Source organism: Chelonia mydas, chromosome 5 (assembly GCF_015237465.2).
Source record: "Chelonia mydas isolate rCheMyd1 chromosome 5, rCheMyd1.pri.v2, whole genome shotgun sequence".
Classification (NCBI taxonomy): Eukaryota; Metazoa; Chordata; order Testudines; family Cheloniidae; genus Chelonia; species Chelonia mydas.
Window position 1 is genome coordinate 117,407,724 of NC_051245.2, and position 15,539 is coordinate 117,423,262.

Genomic DNA, 15,539 nt, shown 5'->3' on the forward strand with positions numbered 1-15,539 from the left:
AAATATCTGGGTTCTTGTGCTCGGGAATGGCTCTTTCAGTTTTTCAGTGGAGTTCTGCGAGAATCCAGACTGCCTAGAATCTGGCTCCAAGCGAAGGTCATTGCCTGCTGAAACCTGGGAAAGACCCACACTTGTCTTCAAGCTACAGACCAATTTCACTTCTAAGCATCTGCTTTAAGGTGCTTGAGCGTCTGATTTCACAAAGAATTTCACCATTGGTGGAAGGCATGCTGGCACCAGAGCAGGCTGGTTTTTGCTGCATGTGATCAAGTACTGGCACTTACAACTTCCATCGAAAATGGATTGCACCATAATTTGAAGACTGGTTCCATTTCCCTTGACGTGACCGCGACATACAATATGGTTTGGCACACGGGCCTTTTGGTGAAATTATCTAGAACTATGCCAAGTTGATTAGTATGTGCAATGGCTCTGTTTTTGAGAAATTGCCATTTCCGTGTGCATACTGGTGATAGAACAAGTGTTTGGAGGCACCAGAAAAATGGCCTCATGCAAGGATCACTATTATCTCCAATGTTATTCAATTTATATTCGAATCACCTACCATATACTGGGTCTCACAAGTTTGTTTATGCAGATGACATATGCCTTGGCACCCAATCACACTCCTTTGACACACTTGATAGTGTTCTGAATGCAGATATGGCGGCTATGGCCAATTATTGTCGTTGGTGGTGCCCAATACCAAGTGGAAGTAAGACTGTGTCGTTGAGTGTCTTCCACTTACATCATGCGCAAGTGGTCAGAGAGCTGAACTTAGTTCTCAATGGTCAGTGAATAAAGCATGATTCACACCCGGTCGGTCTAGGCATCACATTGGATAGAACTGTCACATATCATGACCATCTTACAAAGACAGCAACTGAGGTCAAAACATGCAACAACCTGCTCAGAAAACTGGTCGGAACGACATGAAGTGCCCGCCAACGCCCAATGTTACACACTTCAGCATTCCCTTGACATGCTGAGTCGGCCACACTGTGTGCTGGTTTTGTGATGCTGCTGCAACCTGAGGGGAAGAATCACAATCAAGGAAACTTGGTAACCACTGCTAGAGAAGACACCTACTGGAGAAACCAGTCTTTAAAGTCTTTCCAGGTTTGTTTCAATAGGTCATTCCAGACAACACAGAACCTATATCAGATGCCTCGTGCCCTCCTTTTCAGAGAAAATGTCCTTGTCAGACTAAACCCACTTCCTCCCACCTAGCCACATGAAGACTCAGATGGTGGTAACATTTACTCACAACCAACCTGCACCATAGTCAAAGCAGTGACTGTAGGTGAAAGGCCCTTTTTTCCTCTTATTAATTCCCTGAGCCACATTAAGTATACACATTAAGAAATACAGGTGACACAGGGCAAAATTTGTACACCTGGTTCCCGAAAGCTTAGCACCTCTGACCATTGTCATTTATTTAGGTGTCCAAAATATAGAGTGAGCTGCCTACCGTTAGGCACCCACATTAGAAGAAGTCACATTCTCTCTCCCCTGCCCTCAAGCTTCATTAGATGCCCCCTGGTTTTCCCCACTTACAACCTGGTCCATGTTTTAGCAGGACATTTGCTAAGTGGCCAGTGCACAAGCAGGGAAGGACACCAGGAGTTTTCTTATGCATCCCCAAGGATGCTAGTCACATGTATAGTCCTCACACTCACCCAAGTGCAAGGAAACCATGAGATCATCACCCTACCCTCTCTGCACAAGTCTATGGGGCTGGCCATCCAAAGAGCATGCAGCAAGTACTCTGCTACCCCGCGCACCAGGGAGTTCAGGGAGAAATAGTGCCTCCGTAGCATGATGACTTTTGGAGCTGTCACTGGCAGTGCTGCTCTGTATCCCCTGTGACACAATCCCCAGTCACACAACACACCTATAGTTGCTAGCTAATTACACTGGGCACTGTAGGCTTTCTCTAATTTATGGATGGTGGAAATCTCTGGAGACCAGCTGATCCTGCAGGATTTTGACCATTTGGTCAAATTTGACCAAAGGAGACAAATTTATGAAATTTCGGTGCCCTGGATTCTGGACCCTAACCCTGACTCCAAACCTAATCCTAATCTGGATCCCAGTCCAAACCTGTCTTTCTCCACTCATCTCTAGCTATAATGCTACAGTCCCATGTGACAGCAGGCGGGAGACCGCAAGGTGCACAGCATGAGTTGTGCCATTAAACTGGCTGCTGATCCACTGGCTTCCAACAAATATGGGCCCAAATGTAAACTCACTTAAGTCAGTTTATAGATCAGGACTAACCCCGCTGACGTCAATAGCGTGATTCTGGTGCAAGGTTACATTCAAACTCACATGGTGGGTGCAGCTCATTTGTCCTGCTGCAGGGCTGATGGAGCCAATACACCCAACCGTGCAGCGGAACGTCCCCCCAATCCATAGGGCACCAGCCCACCCAGGACGGCCTGAAGGGCCACTGTGAAGTGTACTGCTCATGCGCCTCTCCCACGTGCTTTGGAGGACAAGCTGCTCCATGGTGGCTGAGTGGTGGGGTGATACGCAATTGAGCCCCCAAAGAGAATCTAGCTATCTTCCCATTTATCACTGCCCTGGCTGGGGCACATCATATGCTTCCTGTTATGGCCCATTAGACTGACCTTCCCCATCTAGCATGGAGGACAGCTTGGGGCAAGGAGAGAAGATTGTCCGCTGAATCCTGGCGGGGGCCTTGCAGCCAGGGCCCAGTCAGATGGCTTTGCATGTGGCCTCATCTCTGGCTGAACCAGCACTGTACTTGTGCAGAGGTGGGGACTTGGCTTTGTGCTGCAAGCTGGCGGCTTGGTGCTACAGAGGCTCACGTTAGCCTGACAAAGGGCTTCGGGGGTTGGCACCGGGAGGATTCCTGCTGGGATCCTTGCTCTCGTATTACAATGACATTGTATTATTATTATTTGGTTGTTGCTATTTTAACCAAGTCCCCTCTGAGATGCTCAGCTGGAGTTACAATCTCTTGCATCAACCCCTAGGTCTAAGTCAGTCACCTTCTGTTTAATTCCTCAGCACCTGGGAAGACTGAATCTCCATGGCAGCTGTCTCAAATACCCAGTTCCCCCTGGATGTTTGCAGCAACAGACAAAGCACACAGGCACCTGCCATGCCGGTCCGCCATCGAACTTTGCTCTCGGGGCAGCAAAGAGGTGAGATGTCTAATTGCCTTCTCGCTGTCCTGTGCCGAACGTTCCTTAGAGGCCCTGCTCCTGCACCTGTTGAAGTCAGTGGGAGTTTTGCCTCTGACTTCAGTGGGACAGGATCCAGGCCCAAAAGCCCATTGCCCAATTCCTTTCTCCCCCAGGACCCTGCCTGCAAAACTTCCATTGTGAGGAAGAAGTGAAAGTCCCCTTGCTTTCCACAGCAAAACGGTGGGGTTTATATATGGTGATAAAACAAGGGAATTCTGGGACAGCTGGCCTCATAGCTGGACAAACCAAAACTTAGACAATGACCCTGTGACCCAGCCAGTGCGACCACTTTGTACTAGAGCTGTTCAGGCAGTCATCCCAGACTGCAGGGCTTCAGGTGCTGTTGAGCGTTGCTCCGCGTGCGTGTCCTCCGGGCACTCTGTCTCCTGCCAAGGCCCTGTGGAATAGCTGCCCCCACTTCCCAGGATTCATTGCCTACCCACGTTGGCGTCAGTGTGACACTGAGCACAGACACACCATTCTATTAACAGGAAGGGAAAGTAGTGATCACAGCAATTCCCTCAACCCCCAAGAACACCTTCCCTCAGAGGGGCTCAGCATCCTTGAGTTTAGCCACACGACTTGGAGGATGGGGGAAATATTAGTGTGACGTTGCACTCCATATTTTTATACAAATATGTTTATCAGTGTGGCTATGATGTTACTGGAATATGTTTTATGCAAAAGGTCTCTTGTAAGGTATCATTACAAAGCTTATAATCTACTGAATGTGGCCATCCTATTTGTGTGAATGTATCATTCTTTTATCTGAAATTAGGAATATGAAATATAACTCTAAGGTCCTATTGTAATTATGCAAAGTGTGGGCCGTTAATGATGGTTTGGACTCTTGATGGCTCCCATTAACCAGGACAACTGGTTGTAAATGGCTCTGGTTACTTGTAAGACTTCCTGTATACATGTGTGCCAGTGAGTGGGTAATGAAGTCTCACAGGACATGTGATCATGTCACCTGAAGTGGAATCCATCTTTAACCTGGTGCTTTTCCATTAAGAAGTAGGGGGCAGAACCCAGAGGGAGACAAAGGATTCTCGTCTTGTGCCAAAGGGTATGTCTACACCTCGAAATTAGGTCGATTTTATAGAAGTCGATTTTTAGAAATTGATTTTATACAGTCGATTGCGTATGTCCCCACTAAGAGCATTAAGTCGGCAGAGTGCATCCTCACTACTGTGGCTAGCATCGACTTACAGAGCGGTGCACTGTGGGTAGCTATCCCACAGTTCCCACAGTCTTCGCTGCCCATTGGAATTCTGGATTAAGCTCCCAATGCCTGATGGGGGAAAAACATTGTCGCGGGTGGTTTCGGGTACATGTCGTCAGTTGCCCCTCCCTCTGTGACAGCAATGGCAGACAATCGTTTCACGCCTCTTTTCCTGGGGTACCCATGCAAACGCCATACCACAGCAAGCATGGAGCCCACTCAGCACACCGTCACCACTGCTGTTGTGAGCATTGTAAATACCTCATGCATTATCCTGGAGTATATGCAGAACCGGGCTAAGAGATGCCAGCATGAGGAGGATTTTGATGAGGACATGGACACAGACATTCCTGAAAGCACGGGCTGTGGCAATTGGGACATCATGGTGGCAGTGGGGCTGGTTGATACAGTGGAACACCGATTCTGGGCCAGGCAAACAAGCACAGACTGGTGGGACCGCATAGTGTTGCAGGTATGGGATGAGTCACAGTGGCTGCAAAACTTTTGTATGCATAAAGCCACTTTCCTGGAACTCTGCGAGTTGCTTTCCCCCACCCTGAAGTGCAGGAATACCAAGATGAGAGCTGCCCTGACAGTTGAGAAGTGAGTGGTGATAGCCCTGTGGAAGCTTGCAGCACCTGACTACCGGTCAGTTGGGAATCAATTTGGAGAGGGCAAGTCTACTGTGGGGGCTGCTGTGATCCAAGTAGCCAAGGCAATCATTGACATTCTGTTATCAAGGGTAGTGACTCTGGGAAATGTGCAGGTCATAGTGGATGGCTTTGCTGCAGTGGGGTTCCCTAACTGTGGAGGGGCGATAGACAGAATGCATATCCCCATCTTGGCACCGGACCACCTTGCCAACCAGTACGTGAATCACAAGGGGTACTTCTCAATGGTGCTGCAAGCACTGGTGGGTCACAAGGGACGTTTCACCAACATCAATGTGGGATGGCCAGGAAAGGTGCATGACACTCGCATATTTAGGAACTCTGGCCTGTTCAAGCAGCTGCAAGAAGGGACTTACTTCCCAGACCAGAAAATTACCATAGGGGATGTTGAAATGCCAATAGTTATCCTTGGGGACCCAGCCTACCCCTTGCTCCCATGGTTCATGAAGCCTTACATAGGCAGCCTGGACAGCAGTAAGGAGCAGTTCAACTATAGGCTGAGCAAGTGCAGAATGGTGGTAGTATGTGCATTTGGACGTTTAAAAGCTCGCTGGTGCTGTTTGCTGACTAGGTCAGACCTCAGCACAACCAACATTCCCATTATTATTGCTGCTTGCTGTGTGCTCCATAATATCTGTGAGAGTAAGGGGGAGACGTTTATGGCTGGGTGGGAAGTTGAGGCAAATCACCTGGCATCCGATTTTGAGCAGCCAGACACCAGGGCAATTAGAAGAGCACAGCAAGGCGTGCTGCGCGTCAGAGAGGCTTTGAAAACCAGTTTCATGATTGGCCAGGCTTTGGTGTGACAGTTGCGTGTGTTTCTCCTTTATGCAAACCCGCCCCCTTTTGTTGATTTTAATTGCCTGTAAGCCAACCACCCTCCCCCCTTCAAAATAAAGTAACTGTTGTTTTGAAACCATGCATTCTTTCTTTCATAATTAAAAAAAAATGAGATAATGGACAAGGTAGCCCAGGTGGGGTGGGGGACGAGGGAAGGACAAGGCCACATTGTTTATTGTAGCCACACTAAAAATCAAACTGTTTGAATGACAGCCTTCTGTTGCTTGGGCCATCCTCTGGAGTGGAGTGGCTGGATGCCCGGAGCCTCCCCCTCCATGTTCTTGGGCATCTGGGTGAGGCGGATATGGAACTTGGGGAGGAGGGCATGCGGTTATACAGTGGATGCAGCCTTTTATATTGAGCACCTGCCGGTATGGTGATACATCACACACGGATGGGCAACAGAATTCAGTTTCCAGTCAGCCATAGTAAGCTTTTTGGTACACGGGGTTTGCTTCTTATGCCTTCATAACATGTGGGAATGTTTTCAAACTGTAGCACCCTCCTTTCCCAGAGCAAGCATAGAGTTGGGTTTCACATTTAAAAGGAGGGGCTGTGGTTTTCAGGTGGATGTGCAGCACACAACTACCCCCACCCCACCGCGTGGCTATTCTCCGGGATGATCCCTTCACCCCTCCCCCCCGTTCGTGTGGCTATTCTCTGGGATGATCCCTTTTAGCCAAGCGCAAACAGCCCAGCATGAACGGGGTCCTTTTACTGTTCCCTTACAAAAATTCCCCTATTTCAACCAGATGACTATGAATAATATCACTCTGCTGAGGCTAACACAGAAAGATCTAGACCGAATGTTGCTTGAATGCAACCAAAACCCAGGACCATTCGCTGCCATGCTTTGTGCTGCAATGATTCCAGAATACTTGCTACTGGCTTGGCATGGTAAAGTGTCCTACCGTGGAGGACGAAATAAGGCAGCCCTCCCCAGAAACCTTCTGCAAAGGCTTTCAGAGTACCTCCAGGAGAGCACCCCAATTCTTCAGGGCAAATCAAACATTAAACACAATTGATTTTAAACCCTGTACTGTAGTTACAAATGTGCACTCACCAGAGGTGACCTTTTCCAGCTTCAGGGTCGGGGATCCCACCTTGGGAGTGTATTGGCTCCAGGGTAATGAAAAGGTCCTGGCTGCCAGGGAGAATGGATTCACTGCTTGCCTGCTGCACATTCTCCTCCTCCTCCTTTTCCTCTTCCTCATCCACACAATCCTCCTCCATATTGTGTGAGACTCCCCCATTGCAGGTGTCCATGGACAGTGGTGGGGTAGTGGTAGGGTCCCCGCCTTGAATGCCATGCAGCTGATCATAGAAGCAGCATGTATAGGGCTCTGACCCAGAGCAACCGTTTGCCTCCTTTGTCTTTTGGTAGGCTTACCTGAGCTCCTTAACTTTCATGCGACACTGCTGTGTGTCCCTGTTGTAGCCTCTCTCCATCATGCCCTGTGAGATTTTGACAAATATATTTGCATTTCTTCTTTTTGATCAGAGTTCAGCCTGCACAGATGCTTCTCCCCATACAGCAATCAGATCCAGTGTCTCCCTTTTGGTCCATGCTGGAGCTCGTTTGTGATTCTGGGAGGACTGCATGGTCATCTGTGCTGGTGAGTTCGCCATGCTGACCAAACAGGAAATGAAATTCAAAAGTTTCCGAGGCTTTTCCTGTGTACTTGGCTAGTGCATCTGAGTTCAAAGTGCTGTCCAGACCGGTCACAATGGGAGCACTCTGGGATAGCTCCCGGAGGCCAATACCATCGATTTGCGTCCGCACTACCCCAGATTCGATCCAGCGAGGTCAATTTTAGCGCTACTCCCCTTGTCGGGGAAGAGTACAGAAGTAGATTTTAAGAGCCCTTTAGGTTGATGGAACGGGGTTGGTAGTGTGGACGCAGTCATTTTTAAATTGACCTAATGTGCCTAAATTCGACCTAACCCCGTAGTGAAGACCAGGCCAAAGCTATAAAAGGGGGTGGAACAGAACAAAGGGGTGGCAGTCATGAGAAATCCCCTTGCTACCACCTGAGCTGGAACGAGGACTGTATCGGGGAAAGGATTTGGCCCAGACTAAGAAGGACTCTAGTCTGTGAAAGAAGTTTATTGGAACATCTCTGAGGGTGAGATTTACCCGTATTCAGCTTCCTAATGTATTAGGCTTAGACCTGCGTGTTTTTGCTTTATTTTACTTGGTGACCTACTTTCTTCTGTCTGTTATTACTTGAAACCACTTAAATCCTACTTTTTATACTCAATAAAATCACTTCTATTTATTAATTAACCCAGAGTAATACCTGGGGGAGCAAACACATATCTCTCTATCAGTGTTATAGAGGGTGGACAATTTATCAGTTTACCCTGTATAAGCTTTATACAGAGTAAAATGGATTTTTTGGGGGTTTGGATCCCATTGGGAGCTAGGTGTCTGGGTGCTGGTGACAGGAGCACTTCTTAAGCTGTTTTCAGTTAAGTCTGCAGCTTTGGGGATGTGGTTCAGACCCTGGGTCTGTGTTGCAGCAGGCTAGCGTGTCTGGCTCAACAAGGCAGGGTTCTGGAATCCCAAGCTGGCAAGGAAAATGGGCTCAGAGGAAGTCTCAGCACATCAGGTGACAGTCCCAAGGGGGTCTCTGTGACCGAACCCATCACAATTAGTATCCCCATTTTACATACAAAGAAGCAAAATGAGACTTGCCTGAAGTCTCACAGGGCATCTGGGGCAGAGCCAGGTGATACAACTAGCTTGCCTGGGCCCCAGGGCTTTAGCCAACCAACCGTCCTTCCTGTTCAGATTGTCTGGTGACTTTTGACTCTTTGAGAACCGTACTCAGTCGTTCCCCTATAGCCTAAACATGCTACGTCTGATAGCACTGATCAGAGCTCCTGGCTCACCACAGCCTAATTGTTATTACAGCACAAAGCACAGGTGGTTTTTTCCTTGGGAAAACAGGCGGGGCGGGCGGGTTGAGACAGTGGATGCTCCTCTGCTGGTTCTTGCTGCTGGGTACAGGTAGGATTTTCACTGTAGTTCCATGCGCTGCCTTCTCCCTCCCCTCCAGGCAGTGACACCGATTTGCCTGCCTTTAAAACATTCCCCCATTGTCTCTCTTCTAGTTTTCTTCTAACTAAGCTTTGTCACCATCACATTCTCACACGTCTCTTTAAAAGTCCCATGCAATATTTTCCCTTCTCCTTTCTCTATTTCTGTTTTTTTTCCCCTCTTCCTCCCTACATGCTAGGAAAATGCCAGAGGGGGGAGAGAACATTCTCAAACCTGACCTTTCTTTGTTTTTACTTGTTTTGCCCAAGAAAATAAAGAGCAATTTACATCAATAGGCAACAAACAGCTCCCACGCTGTCTGTTGAGGCCATATTAATAGAAGCCCATCTGTTCCTGAAACAGCTCACAGACTGGCAAAGGAGAGAAGTGTTCAGAGATAAATGGGCACTGATCTGTGAAATTTTTTACATGGATGAACGTAGACTCTGATGAGCCCTGTTCATCTGTGGCAGTGCTCTCTCTGAGCAGAGGGAGACCAGCATGTTCCATTCGCTGGGGTCATCTCTAGGGTTACCAGATGTCCCGATTTTATAGGGACAGTCCTGATATTTGGGGCTTGTGCTATATAGGCACCTATTACACCCCACCCCCATCCCAATTTTTCATACTTGCTGTCTGGTCACCCTAGTCATCTCCAAGACCAGTAGGAAAAGCAGGTCTCCAGACAGCTCCCCCGGTGGCTAGAAGAGAGAGGGCCCAAACTCCCCCATCTCCCCAGGCCACTCCACAATATTGTTCACCAGCAGTTTTATTTTATTGATGCGCTATTGTTGCCTGAGCCTTGATCACCGGGGGTGGCAAGTGAGATGGTGACAGATGGGTCCAATCCTCCTATTGGAATCAATGAGGGGAGGGAAGATTGCAAGTGATTTCAATGGGAGCACAATTGGACCCAGCTCTGGGGGAAGGGGGCATTTATTTATTTACTTGTTTGCATTAAAAAGCAAGAAACTTTATTTTAAAGGGTTTTTTCCCCTATCAGTACAGTTTTTTAATTGCTCATTAGTCATCTAATGAGTCTTCTGTGTGTTTCTTGGACATCAGAGTTCCCATTGAAATGTCAGTGGATGAATTTAGTGCTGTCTATAGCAATAGCCCAAGTGACATGCGGACAATTCAGAGAAACGATTTCTTTTGAATGACTCCCACCAAAAGTGGATCTCTCCTTGGCATACAGCTGACCCTTAAATAAAATGGGAAGGACAAAAGAGAACGTGCACCAGGCCTGAGGCATTCTATAGCTAGTCATTCCCAAAATATGCTGCCTGCCCTTTCTTACTCCTTAAATGTACACTTTGGTTGCACAAGGCTCAAGAAAGTCTTGTGAAATGTGTTTGTATAATGGTGCAGTTTCATAGAACCGTAGAAATGTCGGGCTGGAAGGGACGTCAAAATGACATCTAGTCCAGCCCCCTACACTTACGCAGGACCAAGTATATCTAGACCATCCCTAACAGATGTTGTCTAACCTGTTCTTAAAAACCTTTGATGACGGGGATTCCACAACCTTCCTAGGTAAACTATGCCTGTGCTTTATGATCCATATAGTTGGAAAGTTTTTCCTAATCACCAGCATAAATCTCCCTTGCTGCAAACTAACCCAGTTACATCTTGTCCTACCATCGATGGACATAGAGAACAATTGGTCACCATCTTTATGATGCCTTTTACATATTTGAAGATGTTGTCATGTTCCCCCTCAGCTGTCTCGTCTCTAAACTAAACATACCCAATTCTTTCAGCCTTTCCTCATAGCTCAGGTTTTCTAAGCCTTTGATCATTTGTGTTGCTCTCATCTGGACTCTCTCCAATTTGCCCACATCTTTCCTAAATTGTGGACACAGTACTCCAGCTGAGGTCTCACCAGTACCGAGTAAAACGGGACAATTACCTCCTGTCTCTTACATATAATGCTCATGTTAATGCAGCCCCGGATGATATTAGCTTTTTTCACATCTACATCAGTTTGTGATCTGCTATAGCCCCCAGACCCTGTTCAGCAGTACTACCACCTAGCCACTTATTCCCCATTTTATAGTTCTGCATTTGATTTTTCCTTCCTAAATGAAGCACTTGCCTTTTTAAAATTTCATCTTGTTGATTTCAGACCAATTCTCCAGTTTGTCAAGGGCCATTCTAATCCCATCCTCCAAAATGCTTGCCGCCCCTTCCAGCATGGTGTCATCCACACATTTTATAAGCATACTTTCCACTGCCTTATCCAAGTCATTAATGAAAATGTTGACGAGTAGACTGACCGCTGTGGAACACCAATCGCTATACCCTTCCTAGTTTGACACTGAACCATTGATGGATACTCTTTGAGTACAACCTTTCAACCAGTTGTGCACCCACCTTATAGTAATTTAATCTAGACCACATTTCCCTAATTTGGTTATGCGAATGTCACATGGAACTATATCAAAAGCCTTATTAAAATCAAGATATATCCCATCTCCTGCTTCCTTCCCTCCCACCCCCCATCCATTAGACCAGTAACCCTGTCAAAGAAGGAAATGAGGATGGTTTGGCATGATTTGTTTCTGACAACTCCATGCTGGCTATTCGCTTATAACACTATTATCCTCTAGATGCTCACAAATTGATTGTTTAATAATTTGTTCCAGTATCTTTCCAGGTATCAAAGTTAAGCTGATTGGTCTATACTTCCCTGGGTCCTCTTTGTTCCCCCTTTTAAAGACAGGTACTATATTTGCCCTTCTCCAGTCTTCTGGGACCTCTCCTGTCCTCCATGAGTTCTCAAAGATAATCACTAATGGGTCTGAGATTGCTTCAGTTAGGTCCTTAAATACTCTAGGAGTAAATTCCCTGCCAACTTGAATACATCTAACTTATCTAAATTCTTTAACCTGTTCTTTCCCTATCCTGGCTAGTGTTCCTTCCCCCTTGTTGTTAATATTGTGATGAGTATTTGGTCATCATTATTAACCTTTATAGTGAAGACTGAAGCAAAATAGGCATTAAACACCTCACGCCTTGAAGTCATCAGATACCAGCTCTCCTTTCCCTCTGGGTAGAGGACCTATGCTTTCCTTGGGCTTTCTCTTGCTGCTAATGTATTTAAACAACCGCTTCTGATTGCCTTTTATGACTCCTGCCTCTAGCCAGGAATCCAGGCTGGGGAGCTGGGAAACCTCCAGAGGTTAGGCTGGAGGTGGGGGAAATACCAGCAGAAAGGAATGCATCCGATGAAGTGAGCTGTAGCTCACGAAAGCTTATGCTCAAATAAATTTGTTATTTTAAGGTGCCACAAGTACTCCTTTTCTTTCAGCAGAAAGTGAGAGCTGGTGAGAACTGATGTGACTATGCACAGCTACAGAGCATTCCTATAAGGAGGGAGCACAAGTGGAGAGGAACACAGGAGTTCACAGGCATTGTGGGTAGAAAGATAAAAGGGGAGGAAGAGAGAGGAATCAGGAGTAGGAAGGGGATCTGGACCCCAGGTTGCAGGGAATTGGAGGAATATTCCAGACTGTGGGTGTAGCAACACTAATATGTGATTGCTCAGAATAACTATGGAATAGCAATAGGATGCTGTGTTCTCTTCCGTCTTACCTTTCTCAGCAATGGAGACAATTCATCCATGATCGCACTGCGCCAGACCCATTGCATTCTCCCTTTTCACTTTGCTCCTTTCCAAGCAATAGTCAATAACTTCTTTCCAAGCTAAAACCATGTTTCAGCCTCAGCTTTGTGACCTGCATTGTCCCAGAGAAGCAGATTGTCAGTGGTCCATAGATTGACTCTCCGTCTTTCATGTAGCAGGGCTAGATCCATGAATTGCTTTGAAGATTAATACTAAGGCCTTTAAATGGTAGCGAAAGCTGACTGGGAGCCAGTGGAGAAGTGGGGGCACAAGCTTGATGTGCTCACAGAGGCCTAAACCCTGGTGGGGGTGGAGGGAGTGTACCAGAGCCTGATGAAGTGTGTTCACATTCAGTTTCAGATACAGAGGATTACAGTAACCCAGCTGGAAGGCAACAAGTGTGTGGATCACTGTGCCCAGCTCCTCAGGGTAAATGGGGATAATCTGTCCCTGTCTGACAGGGATGCTGTCTGATTTAATTTGTGAATGCCTGTGAAGCACTTCTTGGTCCTCGCATGGAAGAAATCAAAGCCCAAGGACTGCATCGGTGACAATGGGAGGAAATTTTCCCCTGCAGAAGAGACATAGAAGTGTGCTGAGATTTTCAAAGCTGGCTAGGAGCATTAGATACCAAAACCCAATAGTTTAAATGGGAATTGTTTGTCTAAATCCTCTAGGTGAATTGAAAACCTCAGCCCTGCTCTCTTAATATACAAGGAAAAGAGAAAGTTCAATGTTGGGGCCAAACATAAAGTGACCAGGGAGAAACCTACCAGCAACAATCATGTTTAAATACAGTTGTTGCTATTACCGTTTCTGGTGCAGCTGAGTGAGTAATTACTTACAAATCATTTTTTTCAATGAATTCAGCTTCTCTTTCTGTGCTCAGGCTATCCAGGAGCAGACTGGTGTTTCCCGAGATTTACTTGTTGGTCAACATTATTCTGTGAATTTTGGTATGGCCCTGCAGATTGATTGTAAAGGATTGTCTGCGAGTATCCACTAGGCAGGCTGTGTTGTTTACTTGTGATGGGTCACACAGAGCACATGGCATTGTTTATATGCCCTGACTGGATGAGTGAGCAAGCCATTCTGGCAGAATACTTGGGATTGGACTAGATGACCTCCTGAGGTCCCTTCCAACCCTGATATTCTATGATACCATGAATACGCATTTCCAATTTGATTTCCTCTGGCTACTCATTCACCGGACTCCAAGGTTCACTTTCTGCAAACCTTCATGGCAATCAAAATGGATTGCTCAGAAGTGACCATAAAAGGGGGCATGTGCCTGCCTCAAACCAAATTCATTTAAAAAAATCAGAAATTCACAGAATGTTTTTGCAGTATTCACCCAACTCTAGTTTCAACCATATCATTAACAGATTTGTTCTGGGTTTGTACAGCACCTGGCACAATGGGGTCCTAGTCCACAACTGGGGCTCCCAGGCACCGCTGTAATACAAATGAGGAGTAATAATAAGAGAGGATGTGTCACCTTTCTGAGCCTGTGTAAATGGAGACAATGTGTAGCAGTTTGAGATCCAGGGATGAAAGGTGCTATTAGATATGCACCGAGGACATTTGTTAAGTATAAAAATGTACATAAGTCTAAATAACTGCCAAAGGGAACTAGGAAGAGGAAACACATGATATAGGTTCAACCCTGGGCCTCGTTCTGCTGTCGCTATATACTCTTCTTAACCCAGAGCAGATCTCCAATGGGAGATTTGCACAGATTTGTGTAATAATTTAACTTGTAAGGGTCTGATTTTGTGATGCTGAGGACCACGACTCCAGCCAAAGTCCTCAGGACCTGCAGGTGCTCAGCTTCTACAAATCCATTTAGGCCCTATGCTGTTATTTGCTATTGTCTCACCCACTGTCAATCCGTGGGAAAGCCCTCTCCCCTTTAGGCCCATCACTGCCCTTTGCTTTTCTTCCTTTATTATCCTGCTTTCTCTGTTTCTTCCTCCTTCCTGTCTTTGTGATTTTCCTGCTTTTCTCCCTTCTATATTTCCATTCCTGTAGCAACTCTCAGTTCTTCACTCCCATCCCCTTCTTCATCTCACCTGCTAACATGATCAACGGTGAAATAAAGTTGCCTTTTAAAGCATCTTCATTAGGCTTTAGAATTACAACCAGAAGGGCAGATCTCTTAGAGCTATTGTTTTGAGCTGTTTGTTTGCAGACTCTGGGGGACATCACTGCATCAGTTCACATTTCGCCACAACCATGAGGTTTGGAAATGTAGTTTGGCTTTTAAATTAAAGCTTAGATTCTTCAGTTGTGCAATGAGGGTTCCGGGCAGGGCAGGGCCAGCCACAATGTAGCCAGTGGGTGATGACTGTAATTGAGAATACAGACCTGATTCCTCCTGATTACAATGCCTTCATCTGCTCTAGAGATGGGCATGACAGCAATGAGCTCGCTATTGTCAGCTGGAAAAGTCCCAGTTTCCAAGCAGTGTATTTTTGTTCCCTTCAACACCGCTGTGAAATGTAGCCTTGCCTTTTACAGCATCAGTGGGTGCAGTTATAAATATTTCAGTCCAGTGCATACAATGCAGCAGACCTTTTTAATGTAATGAATGGAATTGCTGAAGCCACGATAAACGCAGTTAAGTAATTAAAAGAGTATTTGTACAACTGTCGTATAATTTTACTTGCTGCTTTAGAAACGCAAGGGACATCGTCTTACCACAGGGCCAATCATTTCCTTCTTGAATGCAGAAGCAAGCAAGAGGTTAGCCTTTGGGTGGGGTTCCATGCCAGCCCAACTGATCCTGAGGGTGGTCAGACCTGGGAAGACTGGCTACTGACAAAGGTGGGAAGGGCACACAAATTAACTCTCCACCTGCTGACCTGGGTGATGACTTGTTTGGATCCTGTCCCAATCTTCCATTTCTGCAGAGCAA